The sequence below is a fragment of the Mustelus asterias genome, chromosome 30, assembly GCF_964213995.1.
Source record: "Mustelus asterias chromosome 30, sMusAst1.hap1.1, whole genome shotgun sequence".
Lineage (NCBI taxonomy): Eukaryota > Metazoa > Chordata > Chondrichthyes > Carcharhiniformes > Triakidae > Mustelus > Mustelus asterias.
Window position 1 is genome coordinate 17,530,999 of NC_135830.1, and position 20,449 is coordinate 17,551,447.

A 20,449-nucleotide genomic window follows, 5' to 3' on the forward strand; every position below is an offset into this window, starting at 1 on the left:
GGTGGAACTCAGAAACAGGAAGGGTGCAGTCACTATGCTGGGGGTGTACTACAGACCACCCAACAGCCCACGGGAAGTGGAGGAAAGGATATGTCAGGAGATTCTGGATAGGTGCAGAAAACATAGGGTTGTTGTAGTGGGGGACTTTAATTTCCCTGGCACAGACTGGAAAGTGCTTAGAGCTGGGGGACCGGACGGGGAGGAATTTGTAAAATGCGTACTGGAAGGTTCTTTGGAACAGTATGTAGATAGCCCGACTAGAGAGGGGGCTATACTGGACCTAGTTCTGGGAAATGAGCCCGGTCAGGTCGTCAAAGTTTCGGTAGGGGAACATGTGGCAAATAGTGACCACAACTCTGTTAACTTTAGGATAGTAATGGACAAGGATGAGTGCTGTCCTACGGGCAGGGTGCTAAATTGGGGGAAGGCTGACTATAGCCGGATTAGGCAGGAATTGGTGGATGTTGATTGGGAGAGGATGTTCGAGGGTAAGTCCGCGTCTGGCATGTGGGAGTCTTTTAAGGAACTACTGATAAGGCTGCAGGATAGGCATGTGCCTGTAAAAAGGAAAGATAGGAAAGGTAGGATTCGAGAGCCGTGGATAACCAGGGAAATTGAGGATCTGATTAAAATGAAAAGGGAGGCGTACGTTAAGTCCAGGCAACTGAAAACAGATGGACCTCTGGAGGAATACAGAGAGGGTAGGAAAGAACTCAAACGGGGGGTTAGAAGGGCAAAAAGAGGTCACGAGATGTTCTTGGCAGGCAGGATTAAGGAGAATCCTAAGGCATTCTATTCATACGTTAGGAACAAAAGAGTTGTCAGGGAGAAAATCGGACCTCTCAGGGACAAAGGAGGGGAATTATGCTGAGAACCCAAGGGAATAGGGGAGATCCTAAATGAATACTTTGCATCGGTATTCACGAAGGAGAGGGGCGTGTTAACCGGGAGTGTCTCAGAGGGAGGTATTGACCCGTTAGAGAAAATCTCCATTACAAGAGAGGAAGTGTTAGGTTTTTTAGGGAACATTAAAACTGACAAAGCCCCAGGGCCTGATGGCATCTATCCTCGACTGCTCAGGGAGACGAGAGGTGAAATTGCTGGGCCTCTGACGGAAATCTTTGCCGCTTCTTTGGACACGGGTGAGGTCCCTGAGGATTGGAGGACAGCGAATGTGGTCCGTTGTTTAAGAAGGGTAGCAGGGATAACCCAGGAAATTATAGGCCGGTGAGCTTGACGTCCGTGGTAGGGAAGTTGTTGGAGAGGATTCTTAGAGACAGGATGTATGTGCATTTAGAACGGAACAATCTCATTAGTGACAGACAGCATGGTTTTGTAAGAGGGAGGTCGTGCCTTACAAATTTGGTGAAGTTTTTTGAGGAAGTGACAAAAACGGTTGATGAAGGACGGGCCGTGGATGTCGTCTATATGGATTTCAGTAAGGCATTTGACAAAGTCCCACATGGCAGGTTGGTTAAGAAGGTTAAGGCTCATGGGATACAAGGAGAAGTGGCTAGATGGGTGGAGAACTGGCTTGGCCATAGGAGACAGAGGGTAGTGGTCGAAGGGTCTTTTTCTGGCTGGAGTTCTGTGACCAGTGGTGTTCCGCAGGGCTCTGTACTGGGACCTCTGCTATTTGTGATATATATAAATGATTTGGAAGAAGGTGTAACTGGTGTAATCAGCAAGTTTGTGGATGACACGAAGATGGCTGGAATTGCGGATAGCGAAGAGCATTGTCGGGCAATACAGCAGGATATAGATAGGCTGGAAAATTGGGCGGAGAGGTGGCAGATGGAATTTAATCTGGATAAATGCGAAGTGATGCATTTTGGAAGAAATAATGTCGGGAGGAGTTATACAATAAATGGCAGAGTCATCAGGAGTATAGAAACACAGAGGGACCTAGGTGTGCAAGTCCACAAATCCTTGAAGGTGGCAACACAGGTGGAGAAGGTGGTGAAGAAGGCATATGGTATGCTTGCCTTTATAGGACGGGGTATAGAGTATAAATGCTGGAGTCTGATGATGCAGCTGTATAGAACGCTGGTTAGGCCGCATTTGGAGTACTGCGTCCAGTTCTGGTCGCCGCACTACCAGAAGGACGTGGAGGCATTGGAGAGAGTGCAGAGAAGGCTTACCAGGATGTTGCCTGGTACGGAGGGTCTTAGCTATGAGGAGAGATTGGGTAGACTGGGGTTGTTCTCCTTGGAAAGACGGAGAATGAGGGGAGATCTAATAGAGGTATACAAGATTATGAAGGGTATAGATAGGGTGAACAGTGGGAAGCTTTTTCCCAGGTCGGAGGTGACGATCACGAGGGGTCACGGGCTCAAGCTGAGAGGGGCGAAGTATAACTCAGACATCAGAGGGACGTTTTTTACACAGAGGGTGGTGGGGGCCTGGAATGCGCTGCCAAGTAGGGTGGTGGAGGCGGGCACGCTGACATCGTTTAAGACTTACCTGGATAGTCACATGAGCAGCCTGGGAATGGAGGGATACAAACGATTGGTCTAGTTGGACCAAGGAGCGGCACAGGCTTGGAGGGTCGAAGGGCCTGTTTCCTGTGCTGTACTGTTCTTTGTTCTTTGTTCTTGGATCGGGTACGTCTCACTTCCTGAGACTCTGAATTGGACTTTGATTGGATTGAATTGGATATATAAACAACACAACTATTCTCCTCATCTCAGTCCTAAATGTCCTAAAGTCTTCGTCCCTTATCCTGAGACTGTGTGCCATATTTTAGTCACTTGAGAGTGCGAATGGCATCTCAGAATGCATCCGATTTCATCCATTCATTCTTGTGTAGGTTTCAGTGAGATAGTATATCATTCTGCTGAACTCCAGAGAAATTGAGCACAATTTACCCGACCTCTCATAATAGGACCACCCCTTCATCTCAGAGAATAGCCCAGTGAAGTTTTGTTGTACCGTCTCCATTAGTTGCACATCCTGTCTTAAATGTAAAACCCCAAAAATGCACACAATATTCCAAATGAGGTACTGGCAATACCCAGAGCAAATGCAGCAAGGCTCAAAAGGTTACAAAACCTGACTCCGTACAAAAGACTGAAAGGAGAGCGTGACTGCGAATAATTGGCACTGTGCAACTTCCTGTAATCTGCATCTTGGAGAATTGGGAAGATAAGATCCTGGTGTCTCTATCCCCTGTCATCTGTGAACTGCCTCTCTTCACACAACGTTGTGTCCTATAATCCCCGATCCTCCCTCCATTCCAGGTAAAGCTCGATCTCACCAACTGTCTGGGTTGGACCAAGAAGCTAATTGATCCGAGGAGCTGGGCGGTCAGAGGGAGCAGGAGGAGAGGCAGCAACAGAAACAGAAAGAGATGCGATATTAAAATGTTTAACATGAGATCTGCGTCAATTGCTTTCAGTGACCGATGTCTGCCTTGTGTTGCCTCGTACGTATCACATGAGCTGCAATGATGAGGTTGGTGAGGCTTAAAAATTGTAAGTTACATCAGCAGCTTATGGGACTATTTCATCTCACTGTTAATTTCATGTTCCAGTTAACAGCATTCGTGTTTCCACTGGCTAAGAAGTCAATTTTGCTCAGGTTAAACATGACAATTTCAAGGAGAAACTTGTTTCTCGTGGAAAGAAAGTCTGAAAAGAAAATGAAAGCCAAAGGTTTCTTATATCAATTAGATATTCGAAAAAATCAGCACCTCGTATTTTACGTAGTGGTCTAGTGATTAGGATTCAGCGCTTGCATTGTTACTGCTTGGGTTCGATTCCTAGCCAGGGCAAGCAATTTTATTATTGTGCATCAACCATTATTGAATTTGTGGTCAGTACCAGTAAGGGAGATGCACGGCTTTGTGCTTGAGTTGGAAATGTCATGTTCAGAAGATCAAGAGCAGGAAAATGACAGTGATCGGCTGCAAAGCGCTGACGATAGAGATGGCAATACAAGGTCAAGTCTGGCTAATAATGTGTAGATTTTATTTTTTCCACTGACAGAAATATATCCCAGATCTGGGTCCAAATATGATGCTAAATGATTTAAAAGCAAACTTCTAGCTGAATTGAGCGCCAAACTCTTGTGCTTCCAATGGAGTACAGGCAGTTTTCATTCAGAAACCAGTAACTGAGGGTTTCACAAAGCAGCATGAAGAAAGACCCAGTTTGAGTGGTGACACTGCCGGAGGAATGGAGAGCTGGAATTCACACAGGAAAGCAAAAAAGTTTAAAAACACTGACACCCAAAGTGGGCCTCAAACCCACGACCTTAACAATAAGAGTTCTATGCTCTACCGACTGAGCTCGCGAAGCACATTGCATCAGCGGCACTTCAAAATATACTTTTCCATCTGGCATCTCAGATTGTTCAAATTTCAAAGTGGGGAATGTGTTCCACCTAGGTTACAATGCATTCTTCTCAATTATCATTAACATTATTCACATCTGAGTCTTCTTTGCTGCACCTCCCTCCAAAGTTTACAAACTCCTCTTACATACTTCACCTTCATTATTTTTGTCAGAAACATTTTGTCAGATGCATGACCTGCTGACATGACTCCTCAAAGGGTAAACCAGAAGGAAGTTTGGCAGAGGCGGGAACTGAGGCCGAATGACCACAGACAGTAGAAATGGAAATAATACCTCAGCTCATCCAGCCACACTGCCACCATAACATCACCATAACCATTGTCTTGACTGCACTGATTAGCGTATGGTTAACATGGACAGAGGTGGGCCATTTCGGGCATTTTCAGCTACCTTAACAAGAAATGTCCTGAACTTTTACACTGTTTCGTTTACCTTTGTAGCGCATATTAATCTGAAGCTACACAACTCAGGTGAATATCCCTGAAGGATGATGATTAAGTTCTGAAACGTTAACTCTGTTTCTGGCTCGACTTGTTGAGTTGATCCAGCATTTTCTGTTTTTATTTCGGATTTCCAGCGTATGCAGTATTTTTGTTTTTTATCAGATGAATAAATAACAGCCGATGTTGATCTGGGACTATGGTGAATTTATTTGCCATGACCTCATTAAATGGTAGAGGAGGCTCAATGGGATAGATGACTTTGTCTTACTCCATTAATTCTGTTTCCTGGCAGCCCAGATATGACACCAATTGCTTCCTGTGGTAGCGTTCCTGGGTCGTCTAAGGCACTGAATGCAGCATAATAATAACGGGGAAATATTGGAATCTAATCATATCACTTTCAAATGTTAATTTACTTTAAAAGTCATGGAATACAATTCGTTGATCAAGTCAGCAAAAAATAACGCCACAGGGTGTATCATTATTCATTTTGATAGGAGGAAACAGGAGGACCAATGTAAATATAAATTCATGTGGACAAGAGACGGGCTTGTGGAACCAGGTTACTTTCCCCTCCAGAAAACAGCACTTGCTTCAGGTACCAATATTGCAGTGCTTCTGTACTGGTTGTCACGTTTGACTTACACGCGGAAGAATCCCCACTTCGAAACTGATCAGAAACATTTCCATACATTTTTAATGTCAATGCCATTCGGATTTCATTAATGGTCACCAACGTTACTGAGCTGCAGGGCACTTGTTGCATTTTCTAATTGTGAACTCAGGAATCACTCGGCAACAAAAATAAAACAAGAAGGAAGGTCAGTGATAGAGAGCCAGGCAGGGTAGATTAATTGCCACAAGGAATGATGGACAAGGCAAAATTGAGCTGGTGATTCAGAATAAGGAAATGCTGGAAAAACAGGTCAGGCAGCATTTGTGAAGAAAGAAGAGAGCCAAGGTTGAAACGTTATTCCACAGATGCTGTCTGCCCTGCTGAGTTATTCCAGCATTTTCTGTTTGTATTTCAAGTTCCAGCATCCGCAGTATTTTGCCTTGATCCTTTGAGCTGGTGATGGTGGAGCCTGGGCGGTCTCGTGGTTCAGAGTCAATGCTTTCCCCGCAAAGGCCGGGCTCAATCACAAACTGTTAAATAAACAGTGCATTTTGAATGTGCAAGTTGTTCTGTACCAATGGGTGAACGGATCTGAATACAAGAGGTATTTTCTGTAATTGGTTACAACATGACAGAATGAATGTCTTACAATGTCTACAGCTCAAGAGGCTTGAACTGATGCAACGAGTAGAAAGACGTTCAACTAATTGCAAATCTCTTGCATGTGCTTCCCTCTGAGTCTCGTGGTCAGGATTCGGCCCTGTGACCCGGGCTTAATTTCCAGCCATGGAATTAATAACTTTTTATTTAGTTCTTCATTAAGTGGAAACATGCCTCTGTGAACGGAGTAACAAATCAATCTTCGAACTGGGGAAACTTGTATCAGAGCTGGAAAATCAGAGATGTAACATCAACAATAAGCTCTGAAGAGGAATCACACAACAGACACATGGCAGGCATTGATCATTTAATGTGATTGACACGTGTCCAATTCTGCCGCTTTCAAGTCGTATCTTTTATCTCCCTGCCCTCTATCGCAGATATTTCCACATCCATCCAATATCACCCATCTGAAAATTGAGCCTCGTTCCGCAGATTATGATACACTCACTGTGGTCAGTGCGTGGCAGTTGGTTCCATAGCTCAGTGGTTAGAGCCTTAGTTTTGCAAACCGGGGCCGCAAATTCACTTGTCGTTGGAGCCTGTGGTTAACGTTTAGCTGAAGGTACCAAATCAGCTCAGGGGAGGAAGCGGCAAGATTAGAAACAGGTGAAGACAGTTTAGATGTGTGAACAATAGATGACAGACCTGGCGCACTTTTGGAAAGTGAATAGATGTTCTCTTGTTCATGGAAGTAGAAAAAGAAAGCAAGACATGTTTGAAAAGGTGAGAATGTTGGTGTTCAAGGAGACTTGGGTGTGTTTGTACAAGGAACGCAGAAAATTCGCATATAGCTACAGGAAACTTAGGAAGTGAAAAGGTATTTTGGCTTCTACTGAGTGGTGTTCCTATGGAATTATCTACACTTGAGGCTCTGGATGCCGTGTTTCTGTATAGACAATCTAGTGAGGTTTTAAAGGTGAGCAACTTCTAAGTGTTGATGTTCAAAAACATTTGGGGGTCTGTACCGTTTTGTTCCATTTCCAGCTGGAAATGCGTAAGCAGCGTTGACGACACAGCCATGGCACTTCAGATTGGCAGCGTTTGCGTAGACGAGGGAACATTTGCCTTTGATTGGTTTAACCTGCCCTAAATAAATTTGGTCGAACATTGTTTTGGCTCGGAATTAATGCAGTTGAATCTATCATTACTTATTTTGATGGGGGAACCAACAGAGGAAATGTCAACATAAATTGCTGGGGAAAATTGACGGCATTGAGGAAATGAAAGGATTTTTATCCCTGGTATTCAAACAGGCACACGAATCACTGCTGTCCTCAATCAGAAAATAATTCCAGCAATTAATGTACTGCACGAGAGCAATAACGTTCCATTTCCTGGAAGGAGAAATCGAACTCACGCCACGACAGTGGAAGCGCTGAAGTCTAACCACTATGCCACCAGGGAAAGTCATACACTGATGTTTAACCTGACCTGTCCACCTCAGCACGTTTTAAATTCTCAGAAAAAGCTGATCACAAATGATTCCTTCAGACAGTGATAAGACCAATTTCTGTTTCTGGGAAATGAAATCGACAGTGAGGTGAAATAGTCCCACAAACTGCGGATGTGTAACTTCCAGTTTCTAAATCCCAATAACCTCTTCATTGCTAATCCTGTGAAACTTATAAGGTAACACACGGCAGACATTCATCTCTGAAAGAACCAAAACATTTTACATGTGAACAATCTGCTCTCAATCTCAGGATTTTTCCGTTCTAAAAACACTATTCCGGTGAACGTTTATCTCTGTCATCATTCCACTAATCATTGCCGACTTGTTGTTTATTTTCTGATTCATGAAATCTATATTTATAATACTAGCAGTAGATGGTGACAATTATTAGCCAGTTTGGCAGCATCTGTGGACACATAAAATGGAACTTCCACGCTTTACCTCTTTCTAAAGTATAGAGATTATTGGTTTCGCATAGGGGCAAAATATTTCCAAAACAACTGATTCACCTTTAATTGTTGTTGTTAAATATTAAGGAATCATATTATCTCACAGCCATGTTACATTTGCACTTCCCCAAGTTTTGAATAATATTTTGCAACTGCAATCATGGATCAAGAGGTAAAAATCGGGACAAATGTTATTTTCTAAATCTTATGTTAGACCAATGACTCTGCCACATGGTTAAGGTTTTCAGCCGAATTGTAATTCTACAAAACAAAGTTCGAAAAGTGCAATCAAACTGCACAGTTTGATATTCTAGGCACGTCAGATTGGTCATGACCAATGATGCTGTAGTGTACGGGTTAAGCATCTTCATATCATAAACGATGGCTCTTCGATTCCAAATGGGGCCGAGAAATTATCGAAATTTACTGTTTTAAAGTTCTAGGATTCTAGTTCCTTGTTGAATGTGAACTGAATATGGATCAATCAAAACATTCTTCACCGGCTATTCAGAAAAGGCAGTCAGCAAAATCGCTACTGGCAGACTGTTGCATTCTGCTTTCACGGTGCACCTGATGTAGGTAGGTGGATTAACCATGGTAAATGTGTTGGATTCCGGGGTAGGGTGGCGAAAAGTGCCTCATTCAAGCACTTTGGGCTCACATTCTCTGGATAATGTGTCATCCATTTATGACTGAGGTGCGTAGATATTTCTTTCACTCAAAAGGCTTGTGAATCTTTGGAATTCTGCCGCCGCACATGTATCTGTGGATCCTCAGTCAATGCACATGTTGAATGTTGAGGTAAAGAGATCTTTGGAATCTAAGGGAATGAAGGGCTATCGGGATAATCTGGGAAATTGGTGTTGAGGTTGTGGATCTGCCTTGAGTCAGTCGTGAAGGAGGCTCAATGGAACATGGAACAGGGTCCTACTTCATTGATGCTGTTCAACGTCAATACCAGATCGAGCACCAAAGGCTTCTCCTGGCAGCGTTGATGAGTTGCCTCAGACAATGCATTCAGGGTCGTAACATTAGTCATGGTGTGCGCACGAAGTCAATCACTGCACAATGTTCAGTTTATTAACTTTATCGAGTACCGCTGGTCGAACATGCTATCACACGAATGTCATGCAGTAGAATGTATTGCGAAACATTTTATCTGGAGGTACCAGCAGACAGAATGTAAATATGAATTGCTGTTGTGAATTGGCGGGTTTGCGGAGGCAGGCTCCTGGAATTGTTCCATCGCAGTGTTTCTGTAGTGTGGTGGATTTCACGTTCGCCATGCACACGAAAAGTTCTCGGTTCGATCCCAGGCAGAAGCATTTTCAACAAAAACAGAAAATGCTGGAAAATCTTAACAAGTTCACCAGCATCTCTGAGGAGATAATAAAACCAAAGTTTCAAGTTTGGATGACCCTTCGTCAGAACTCCTGGCTCGACCCAGTGGCTCTGTTCCCTCTTCACAGATGCTGCCAGACCTGCTGAGAATTTTCTGCTTGTGATTCAGGTTCCATCATTAGTCGTATTTCATCTTTAAAGAAACATTTCCAAATGTTTTCAATTTCAGAGCTATTCGGCTTTCAGAATTTTTTGCTGATTTTTCACGAAACATTAAGTGACCTGCGGAGTATTTCCAACATTTTCTGATAGTAAAGTCATGAATCAGCCTGTGAAAAGAGCAAAAGGGAAGTTCTGTGATCGAGAGCGAAAGAGGATGATTGAATGAAACAAGGAATGATGGATAAGGCAACATTTATCTGCTGATGCTTGAGGCCGGGTGGTCAAGTCGTTCAGAGTCAGTGCTTTCACCGCCACGGCCCGGGATTGATGATTAACTATCAACTAAACAGAACATTTTACTCAGCATGTAATTAGTTTCTGGAGGTGAAAGTATCAAAGAAAGGAAGAATACATCATTTGCTGCAGATGATGACATGACTGTGTGACTATATCTGTTATGACAGTGACCTGGAATTAAGCAATGGAGACAGTAATGATGATCAATGAGATACAAGTCTCTGATATCACAGCGGAGCTGGGATCAGCTCATGTTGTTCAGCAGCTTTACCACAATATGGTTGATAAGAGGTTCGTGCAAATACTACTCTTTGAATGTGGTGAGCTACATGAAATTTAGTGGAATACAATGTATTGTTATTCATTTTAACAGGAGGAAGCAGCAAGGGGAATGTAAATGTAAATTGCCGGGATTGTGTAAATGGGCTCATTTTGTTCCTCCTGGTAGTTCAGAATAGCACAAGGATCACACCTGTTTTCGAACAGGAAGTATTTTCAGCCCTCCTAATTCATGTGCTGGTCGGGAGCAATAAATCGCTATACCCTGACCAGGAATCGAATCCGAGGCACAGCGGCGATAGCACCGAATCCTAACCACTAAAGCATCAGGGAAGATGCGAGCAATTGCTATAATCATAGATGCACTGCAACGTTTTTTCAAATACCCGAGAAAGGTTTGTCGAACAAAAACCTCACGTTTAGATAGAACACAAATGACTCCTTCAACTAAAACCAAATTAGTGCAGATGCTGGAACTTAAAAGAAAAACAGAATATGCTGGAAAATCTCAACAGGCATGACGGCATCTCTGGAGAGAGAATAGAGCCAACATTTCAAATCTGAATGATCATTCGTCAAAGCTGAAGAGAGGAAAAAATGCCAAGATTTACACTGTAAGCGTGGGAGTTGCGGGGGTGAGGTTAGAGGCCATGGGTAAGTGTTGATAAAGTTGTGATAGGAACAATCAAAAGGAATATAAATGCTGACGGTAAAAGCAAAATACTGCCCATGCTGGAATCTGAAACACAAATGGAAAATGCTGGAAAATCTCAGCAGGTTTGACAGCATCTGGAAGAGAGAATAGAGCTAACGTTTCAGACTAGGTGTCCTTTTGCGGGGGTCCGTGGATCCTCAGTTGATGTGGATATTGAAGGCTGAGAGGGAGGGATTTTTGGAATCTAAGGGAATGAAGAGTCATCAGGATAGGGTTGGAAATTGGTGTTGAATCTGGGGATTAGCCATAATCTTCTTAGATTATGGAGGAGGCTCAATGGGACATGGGACCCAATCCTACTCCATTAATTGTCTTCAATGCCGATACCTGCTCTGATCGCGATCGCTGCTGCTAAAAGCGTTGATGAGTGGTCAGAGCCATTGGATTTGAGGCAGCAGCATTTGTGGGGGAAAGTGATCAATGCAGCAACTTTAGGTGGTCATTTGATTTGCTTTAAACGTGATGAATATTGTTCTCGCACATGCCTGCACGAAAACTTAAGGCAGTAGGAAATATCGTTATTCATTTTGACAGGAGGAAGCAGCTGAGACAATGTAATATTAATTGAACATAATAAAAGCAAGTTACTGTGGATGCTGGAATCTGAAGCCAAAAGGGAAAATGCTGGAAAATCTCAGCGGGTCTGGCAGCATCTGTAAGGAAAGAGAAGAGGTGACGTTTCGACTCTGGATGACCCAATCATCCGGACTTGAAATATCAGCTCTTTCCGCTCCTTGCAGATCCTGCCAGACATGCTGAGATTTTCCAGCATGTCCTCTTTTGATGTCATATCGATGGCTGTGGGCAACAGATGGGCTTCTGAAACCAGTCGAGTTTCTCCTCCAGTAACCTGGATCTGCTTGCCCTGAGGCCATCAGCTCTGTCGTGCGGTGGTTCTGACAGGAGCCAGGTTAATTCTGTGCCTATCTGTTTAGATTAGGTACAGAACTACCTGTAATGGGAAGTGCAAATGACAAGATTTGAAGTTCAGTTAGAAACATTCAAGCCCTTCACCTTAACTCGTCGGCTGGGAATAGTCTCACTGTTTGCAATCCTGTTGCTCATATCACAGGCAGCCATTTAGCATGTGTTCCCGTGTGTGATCTCTATAGAAGTAACTCCACTCCGTCCACAAGCGCTCCTTTATCCCAACAACTGCTTACATTGGTAATGTCTCTCCTCGTTGTTCTTGTCGAAAGCAACACCGCACATACTCCTGCATCCAGTCTGAGCTGCGAAACTTTAGCTGCAAGGGCAAACACTCAAATTAATTCTGGCAGCAGTGGGGTTTGAACCCACGCCTGCACAGAGACTGGAACCTAAATTCAGCGCCTTAGACCGCTCGGCCATGCTACCACACTGCAAAATGCGATAAACATGTCATTTTCTTGTATTGATACGGAAATATATCAGAATCGGTTGAGCTGGGATGGGCCATGAGGAAATCTTGACTGAATCAGAAGGTCCTGAACTGTGTAACAAAGAAAAAGCATCTCCAGTCAGAAACGCAATGAGCTGCAGTGAAGGGCCGGCTCCATTTAAACTGTTCTTAATCTCGGATGGTTCCCAGAAAGGACAATGCAACTTCCTGTTGAATTTCCTCAGGGACTTCCCTTCAGAAAGGAAGGACACAAGGCGAGGCTGAGATTTATGTGTTCTACCGTGAACTAACTGATACTTGTTTTCACAATTTGGAGGAGAGCAATAACTTTAATTTCCTGACCTGCAATCAAAACAGCAGTGAAAGTGTCAAACCCTAGCCACCAGAGCAGCAGATTGCAGCGTGTTTTACAATTTGCTTTGTCCACGATTCTTTTGTTATTCTAATTTTCACGCCAGACCTCATTCACCACAAACATCTCCTGCAAAATGGCACCTTCTGCTTCAGCACCAGTGATGTGTTCAGCCAATGACAGCAAATATTCCACGACCGTTATCATGTGCGCCTCTCACGGCCTGAAACTGGGCAGAACTATTTCCAAATCCTTTTCATTGCAAAGTGAGGGAAAAGTTCTATTATTCATATATTTGCTAAATATTAACTAGTCTGATTAGTTTTTCTTGCATTTTCGGATTGTAAAGTCAGTAGTCACTCCAGAAAAAGAATAGAATGTAAGGTTCGTCACAGACACCAAAGGAGGATGGATTATCTGACACAAGGAATGATGGAAAGCCAACATTGAGCTGGTGATGGCGGATCCCGGGTGGTCCAATGGTGCAAAGTCATCGTTTTCACGGCCATGGGCTCGATGGCAGGTAACAAATGTGGAATTAAGCGGAGTATTGTTTTTAATGAGAAATGTGGCTCCTGTGTGACGGACAAGAAGGAAGACAACGGCTCAAATGACGATGGTCAGCTGATTGGGAAAGTCAATGTCAGCTTTCCTGCTGGTCAAGTGGTGAGGATTCGGCACTTTCATCACTGTGGCCCGGATTCAATCCCCAGCCAGATTAACCCTTTTGTATTGCTGTGTGAACTGACACCATGAAAAGTTATTCATCATTGAATTAAACCAAATCTGGCAGTGTCTGTGAAGTGACAAACACAGTTAATCTTCCAGATGGATCTTTCATTAGAGCTGGAAAAATCAGAAATGTAACAGATGGAAAACAAGTGCTTGACTGTGATTCCAAAATATGATAGGCTTGAGCGGCTCAATGTTCTATCCCGAATCCCAATTGGATTCTAAATCGGTGCGGATGCCACGCCAAGCAATAGTTGCCAGCCTGATGCCTGTAGTAGTCTGGCCGAGTGGGTTAAAGTGCTGTATTTAGGCTCCAATCTTCACGGGGGCATGGGTTCAAGTCCCATCATTTCCCTGAAAGGGCAGATTGCTTATCTATAACTATGCTTTGCATTTTGTTAAGGAAAATGACGAGAGGAATGCAAGTTGCAGGGTGATCTTCTTGGGCCGAATGTCCCATTTTGCTGCTATAACCATTCAATGATTCTTTATGAGTAACACTTACACATTGACACCGGTTGGAGTGCTGTCCGTGTGACCAAGATGGTAGATTTGAAATTCATTGGTGTTTTCTCCTGAAGGTTTGAACCACACCCACTGCGCTGCTCAACATTCAATCCTTTAGGTGACTGCGGAAATAATTATTCGTTCAATGGAATCAAAACCTTCCAAATATTCCGGTCTGTTTTCTTGCTTCACTTCCATGTTCCTTCTTTTCGGTTCATCAGCTAGAATTCACCAAACCTCGAGCCAGAAACAGAACAAAAACTGAACCCAATTGGTGATATCCTTCATTCGTGAATGTTTGTGCCTTCTCAGGACTCTATCACTCCTGGTGTCTGTATGTGCTATTCTGTCTGCATCAATGTGATTCAGTTCCCCCAATGGGGAAACACATTTTTACCATCACAAAGTACATTCACTTATTCATGTAACTGAATGGTAAATGGTACGGAAAATAACAACATGTTTGAAAGTTGCGAAGATTGAATCATTCAGGCTTTTTTTGAGTGGGTGTTGCTTATTCACTCAGTGCCCGTGTGTTACACAGCAAGGGATTATTGAAATTTTCACTGTTCAACATTAAACAGACAGTGGATGCATTCGGTGTGATGGTGGGTTCCAGTTCTATATCTGCATTCACAGCATAAATTTTTGTCAGTTACTGTGAACCCAGTATTTATAAAAGATTGAAAATATACAGCAACATGAACTAATGATTTCATTTGATTTGATTCATTGTTGTCGCGTGTATTAACATACAGTGAAAAGTATTGTTTCTTGCGCGCTATACAGACAAAGCACACCATTCATAGAGAAGGAAATGAGAGAGTGCAGAATGTAGTGTCGCAGTCATAGCTCGGGTGTAGAGAAAGATCAACTTAATACAAGCTAAGTCCATTCAAAAGTCTAACAGCAGCAGGGAAGAAGATGTTATTGAGTCGGTGATAAGTGACCTTTCAATTTTGTGTCTTTTTCCCGACGGGTGGAAAAGAGAATGTCCGGGATGCGTGGGATCCTTAATTATTCTAGCTGCTTTGCTGAGGCAGCGGGAAGAGTAGACAGAGTCAATGGATGGGAGGCTGGTTTGCGTAATGGATTGGGCTACATTCACGACCTTTTGTAGTTCCTTGCGGTCTTGGGCAGAGCTGCAATACAACCAGTAAGAATGCTTTCTGTGGTGCACCTGTAAAAGTTGGTGAGAGTTGTAGCTGTCATGCCAAATTTCCTTCGTCTTCTGAGAAGCAGAGGCGTTGGTGGGCTTTCTTAGCTATCGTGTTGGCATGCGTGGGGGGGGGGGGGTGGGGTGGGGGAGCGGTTGGGTGTCCAGGACAAGTTGTTGCTGATTTGGACACATCAAAACTTGAAGCTCTCGACCCTTTCTACTTCGTCCCCGTTGATGTAGACAGGGGCATGTTCTCCTATACGCTTCCTGGAGTCGGTGATAATCACCTTCGTTTTGTTGACGTTGAGGGAGAGATTTTTGTCACCAGATTTTCTATCTCATTCCTGTACACTGTCTCGTCATTGTTTGAGATCCGACCCACTACGGTGGTGTCGTCAGCAAACCTGAAAATCGAATTGGAGGGCAATTTGGCCACACAATCACAGGTGTACAAGGAGTATAGTAGACGGTTTAGAACACAGCCTTGTTGGGCACTGTGTTGAGGATGATTGTGGAGGATGTCCTTTTGCCCATCCTTACTGATTGTAGTCTGTGAATTAGGAAGTTCAGGATCCAGGCGCAGACGAAGGTGCCAAGGCCCAAGTCACGGATTTTGGAGATACGTTTCATGGGAGTAATGGTGTTGAAGGCTGAGCTCTAGTCAATAAATAAGAGTCTGTCACAGGTGTCCTTGTTATCTAGGTGTTCCAGGGTTGAGTGCAGAGCTGGGGAGATGGCGTCTGCTGTGGGCCTGTTTGGCAAACTGTCGTGGACCCAGGTAGTCCAGGAGGCTGGAATTGATTCGTCCCATGACTAGCCTTTCGAGGCACTTCACAATGATGGATGTCAGAGCCACCGGCCGATAGTCATTCTGATACGCTGCTTGGTTTTTCTTCGGCACCGCGATGATGGTCATCTTCTTAAAGTCGATAGGGAGCACAGATTGTTGTAAATGTATCTCCTTCAATTTGAAATGAATATTCATAGATCTATGTACATGGTACATTACTGAATAACAGGAAGACTATCAAAGTTTGGACAATATTTCCACGTTGCAGACGGACACAATGAGTATCTGTATCGGGAATATAAGTGGTAACAGGAATAGAGGGGTTCTATTTGGCTCGGGGTGCTCTCAAACCTCCACCCTTTCAAGTGGCGGCTAACATTCCTGAGCAAGTTTACTGCAGAAATACTGCAAGAGTTTAAATTCAGGGCTTTCGCTGCCTTTATTCAATTCAGTTCCCTGCCTTGATGTTGTGCTATTTGTTGTAACTCACACTCAATTAATGGTTTGAAAAGAGTCATATTGGACTCGGTACCTCAACTCTGTGTCTTGCTTCACATTTGCTACAAGACCTGCTCAGAACATCCAGCAATTTCTACTTTTATTATAACATGACATACTCGCTTGAACATACACATTAACACAATAAATAGGAGCAGAATAGACCACTTTGTCCATCTAGCCTGTTCCGCCATTCAATGCCCTCATGGCTGATCTTGGGCTACAACTCAGTTTTTCCACCAGCTCCCCATATCTCTGGATTACTCAAGAGGCCAGAAACCTGTATATACCAACCTTCAATGTGCTTGATAGTGCAGCATCCATGTAGAGAACTCCAAACATTCACAACCCTTTGAGTGAAGTAATTTATCCTTATCTAAGCCCTAAATGATCAGCCCCTTACCTTGAGACTGTACCGCTGTGGGTAGAATTCCCAGAACAGGAGAAAACATCTCGAAGTCTCCACCCTAAAAAACCTAATCAGAATTATGTAGGTTTAGTGAGATCGCCTCTCATTCTTCTAGACTCCAGAAAATTTCAGCCCAGTTTACTCAGCCTCTCATCACAGGATAACTTCCTCATTCCAAGGACCCATCTAGTGAACCTTGTCCGTATCATTTCCAAAGCAAGCATATCCTTAATTATATGTGGATTTCATAACTGCACTGAATACTCAACATGTGGTCTCAATAAAACGCTGTACAATTGCAGCAACACCTCGTTATTTCTGTATTCCAGTCTGCCATCAATCAAGACCAAAATGTAACTTCCTTTCCTAGTTATTTGCTGCAAATAGATGCGAGCTTGTATGAACACAAATATTTTATTTTGAATTATCAACAAATTTTACACATCTGTCCTGCTCTTCCCATTGTTTACGAAGAAGGGAACATCTAATCAACAGGAGCACACTCGATCTGTGATTTTGTCCACTCGTCAAGCTTTCTGGCGTCGCCTTCCAGTTTCTTTGGGCCTACGCTACAACAACGCTTAGCTAAATTGCACCTACAGACTCGAACGAGCGTTGAACTCAGGAGCCGTAGTTTAAAAGGCTAGTGCTCTAACTACTGAGCTGCAAGTCAGCTGCTATGCAGTGACCGGAGTAAGTGTAGCATTATCAGTGGATTGAGGAACTGAGTGAGTTTTACATCGGAAATGATTGATGGATGTGGAAATGTCTGAGATGGAGAGCAGAAAGTTAAAAGATGCAACTTGAAAGTGGCACAATTTCACATGTGTGTCGTGTGTCTGTGATGTGATTCTTTTTCAGAGCGGATTATTGTTTTTATATCTCTGAAATTTCTAGCTCTGATACAAGTTCATCCAGCTGGCTGATTAACCTTGTTTATCCGTTCACAGAAGATGTTTTTTCATGAAATAAATAATTAAACAAAAAGTTATTCACTCCGTGATTGGGAATCGAACCCGAAGCCACTGCGCCGAACTTTGATCACTGCACCCTCAGGGAAACTAACCTGAAAGAGTTGTAATGAGTTGATCATCTCTGTGCTCATTGTTTCATTTCAAATAACTTTCACCAAAGACGTGGTCACCATGAGGAATGGTGCGAAGCGCAAATGACAGGATTGGAACTTCAGTTAGAAAATCCCAGTCCACCCCGTGGGCCGGGAATAGTCTGATGTTTGCAATCCTGTTGTTTACATCCTTAGATAATGAGCCATTCAGTCTGTGTTCCCGTGTGTGTTCTTGACAGGAGCAACTCCTTCCAGGCAACCTCCTTTACCCCAACAACTTTTGAAATTGGGACTGTCTCTCCTCGTTGTTCCTGCCAAAAATGAACCGGCACTTGCGTGTTCAATCTGCGCTGCTGCACTTCAGCTGCAAGGACCAATACTTGAATCCCTTCTGGCAACGGTGGGGTTTGAATCCACGTCTCCGCAGAGACTGGCGCCTTAATTCAGTGCCTTTGACCAGTCGGCCACACTACCACGTTACGCCACATCGCTTTCATGTCATTCACTGATAATGGTGCTGAAATTCATTTGCAGCAATGGAGCTCGGAAAGGCCATCAGGAGGCTTGAGCCTGCTCATACACTGAATCAGGGAATCCTGAACTGTCAGGTAATCACCTCACGTCAGAAACAAAATGAGCTGCAGTGAAAGGTCGGCACCATTTAAACTGCCCTTAAGGTCGTTTCTTCCCCATCTCCTGCCAAAAGTGACAAACAAAAAAAAGTCCTGTTGAATTTGCTCAGGGTCTTCACTTCAGGTCACGAGGCGAGATTATATTTTATATGTTATATGTTCAACCAGGCAATACCTGACGTTTGTTTTCACTGTTTGGATGAGAGCAACAGACCTTCCTTTCCAGACCATAACCTAAACAGCTGTGAAAGTGTCAAACTCTGACCACCAGACCAGCAGCTGACAGCGTGTTTTAGAATTACTTTATCCACTGCTTTTGTTACTTTAATTGTCACGCCAGACCACTTTCACCACCAACAGCTTTCTCCTGCAATATGGCATCTTCTTCTTCAACACCAGGGATGTGTTCAGCCAATGACAACATACAACGAACACTCCAGTACAATTATCACTTTCACTTCCGACGTTTCCAAACCGGACAGAAATATTTCCAAATGCTTTTCAATGCAGACTGAGGGAAAAGTTTCATAATTCAGTGTCAATATGAACGGTAAAATCTGACCCATAACCAGACAGATTTTACCTTGCAAACACGTCTCAGATTCTTTCACTCCTTCAGTCTCTCTGTGCATCGAAACTGTTCCTTGTTTTGCTGTTTGTTCCTTCTATTCTCTCGCTATGTTTAACCAAGGTTCATTGGATTTAATCCTGTGATGAGGCGTTTGTCCTGGGAGGAGAGATTCAGTGGGATGAGCCTGTTTTCTCTGTAGATTAGAATAATGCTCACCATAAGACCAGGGAACCTACAACATAGCAGCCGGCTGCAAGTGGTCACTGAAAGCATTTGACCCACTTGCTGTTGCTTCCACATTGAATGAAAAAGGTCATCATGCTTTGAGTGACCATTTGCATCTGGCGACTATGTTCCTGGTTCTGTGGTGTGATGGTGAGCACTCAGGACTCCGAATGCAGTAATCGGAGTTCAGAACTCGGTGAAAGATTATTTTATTTCTACTCAAGCCGATGATGCATTTGCTGAAGGGAATTTAATTTTAAATTCTCAGAAAGTGGAAATCTAAACACTGACGAAATTTCAGCAAATTCCACCGCAATCACATTGCAGATGATGCAGCGAATGGCTTTCCTGGCGTCATTGCATCAGCCCCAGGGAACGATTGCTCAGGGATACAAAGCACTGAGAGGCAGGGAAGCCACAGTTGGCATGGGGTCCACCTACAGGAGTCAGTCACTCAGCTTTTTGTCCCACTTTAAACAAGAGTTCGGAGGCGAGAGGCCAGAGTGCGAACCGTTACACCATGGAATCGACAGCACCCTGACCTTTGGGAGAAAAGTAGACTTTTTCCCGAAACACACACACGCACCTCCTCTTTCTCACTCTCTCTCTCTCTCACACACATACACACATTTGCCAGACTCCAGTCGAATTTCTATTGCGTGATAACCAACTGATTCTTTCTTTCAACAGAGGAGTTATATAGTAGCGAAGAGACGAAACACACTGACGTTGCAGGCATCTGGCACCAGAGGCTCAATAATGTGCATTGTAATAGCAGTTGAACTGGCTGAGAAATTGTCCTCTCGATTCGTACATTTGCGACAAAGTTAAACGAAGCATCTTTCAACAAATCAATCATTTTCATTTCCAAATTAAAGCAAGTTCCTGCCGAGGTTTGAACTCGGATCGTTAGATTCAGAGCCCAGAGGGCTCACCATTACACCACGGAACCCAGGACACAATAGCAGGCTGAAAATGATCACTCAAAACCTCTGCCAATTTGAACATAAGAACATAAGAAATAGGAGCAGGAGTAGGCCATCTAGCCCCTCGAGCCTGCCCCGCCATTCAATAAGATCATGGCTGATCTGACGTGGATCAGTACCACTTACCCGCCTGATCCCCATAATCCTTAATTCCCTTACCGATCAGGAATCCATCCATCTGCGCTTTAACATATTCAGCGAGGTAGCCTCCACCACCTCAGTGGGCAGAGAATTCCAGAGATTCACCACCCTCTGGGAGAAGAAGTTCCTCCTCAACTCTGTCTTAAACCGACCCCCCTTTATTTTGAAGCTGTGTCCTCTAGTTTTAACTTCCTTACTAAGTGGAAAGAATCTCTCCGCCTCCACCC

At 43.7% G+C, this 20,449-nt stretch overlaps 1 protein-coding gene and 1 non-coding gene across 2 annotated transcripts in view; one reads left to right on the top strand and one right to left on the bottom strand.

Moving 5' to 3' along the window:
- LOC144480811 (uncharacterized) overlaps positions 1 to 20,449 on the top strand; it is a 992,083-nt gene that overhangs the window by 430,501 nt on the left and 541,133 nt on the right. The window lies entirely within an intron of this gene.
- On the bottom strand, positions 12,048 to 12,129 carry trnal-uag (transfer RNA leucine (anticodon UAG)). Its single transcript has one exon. It is a non-coding gene; the product is annotated as a tRNA-Leu (tRNA).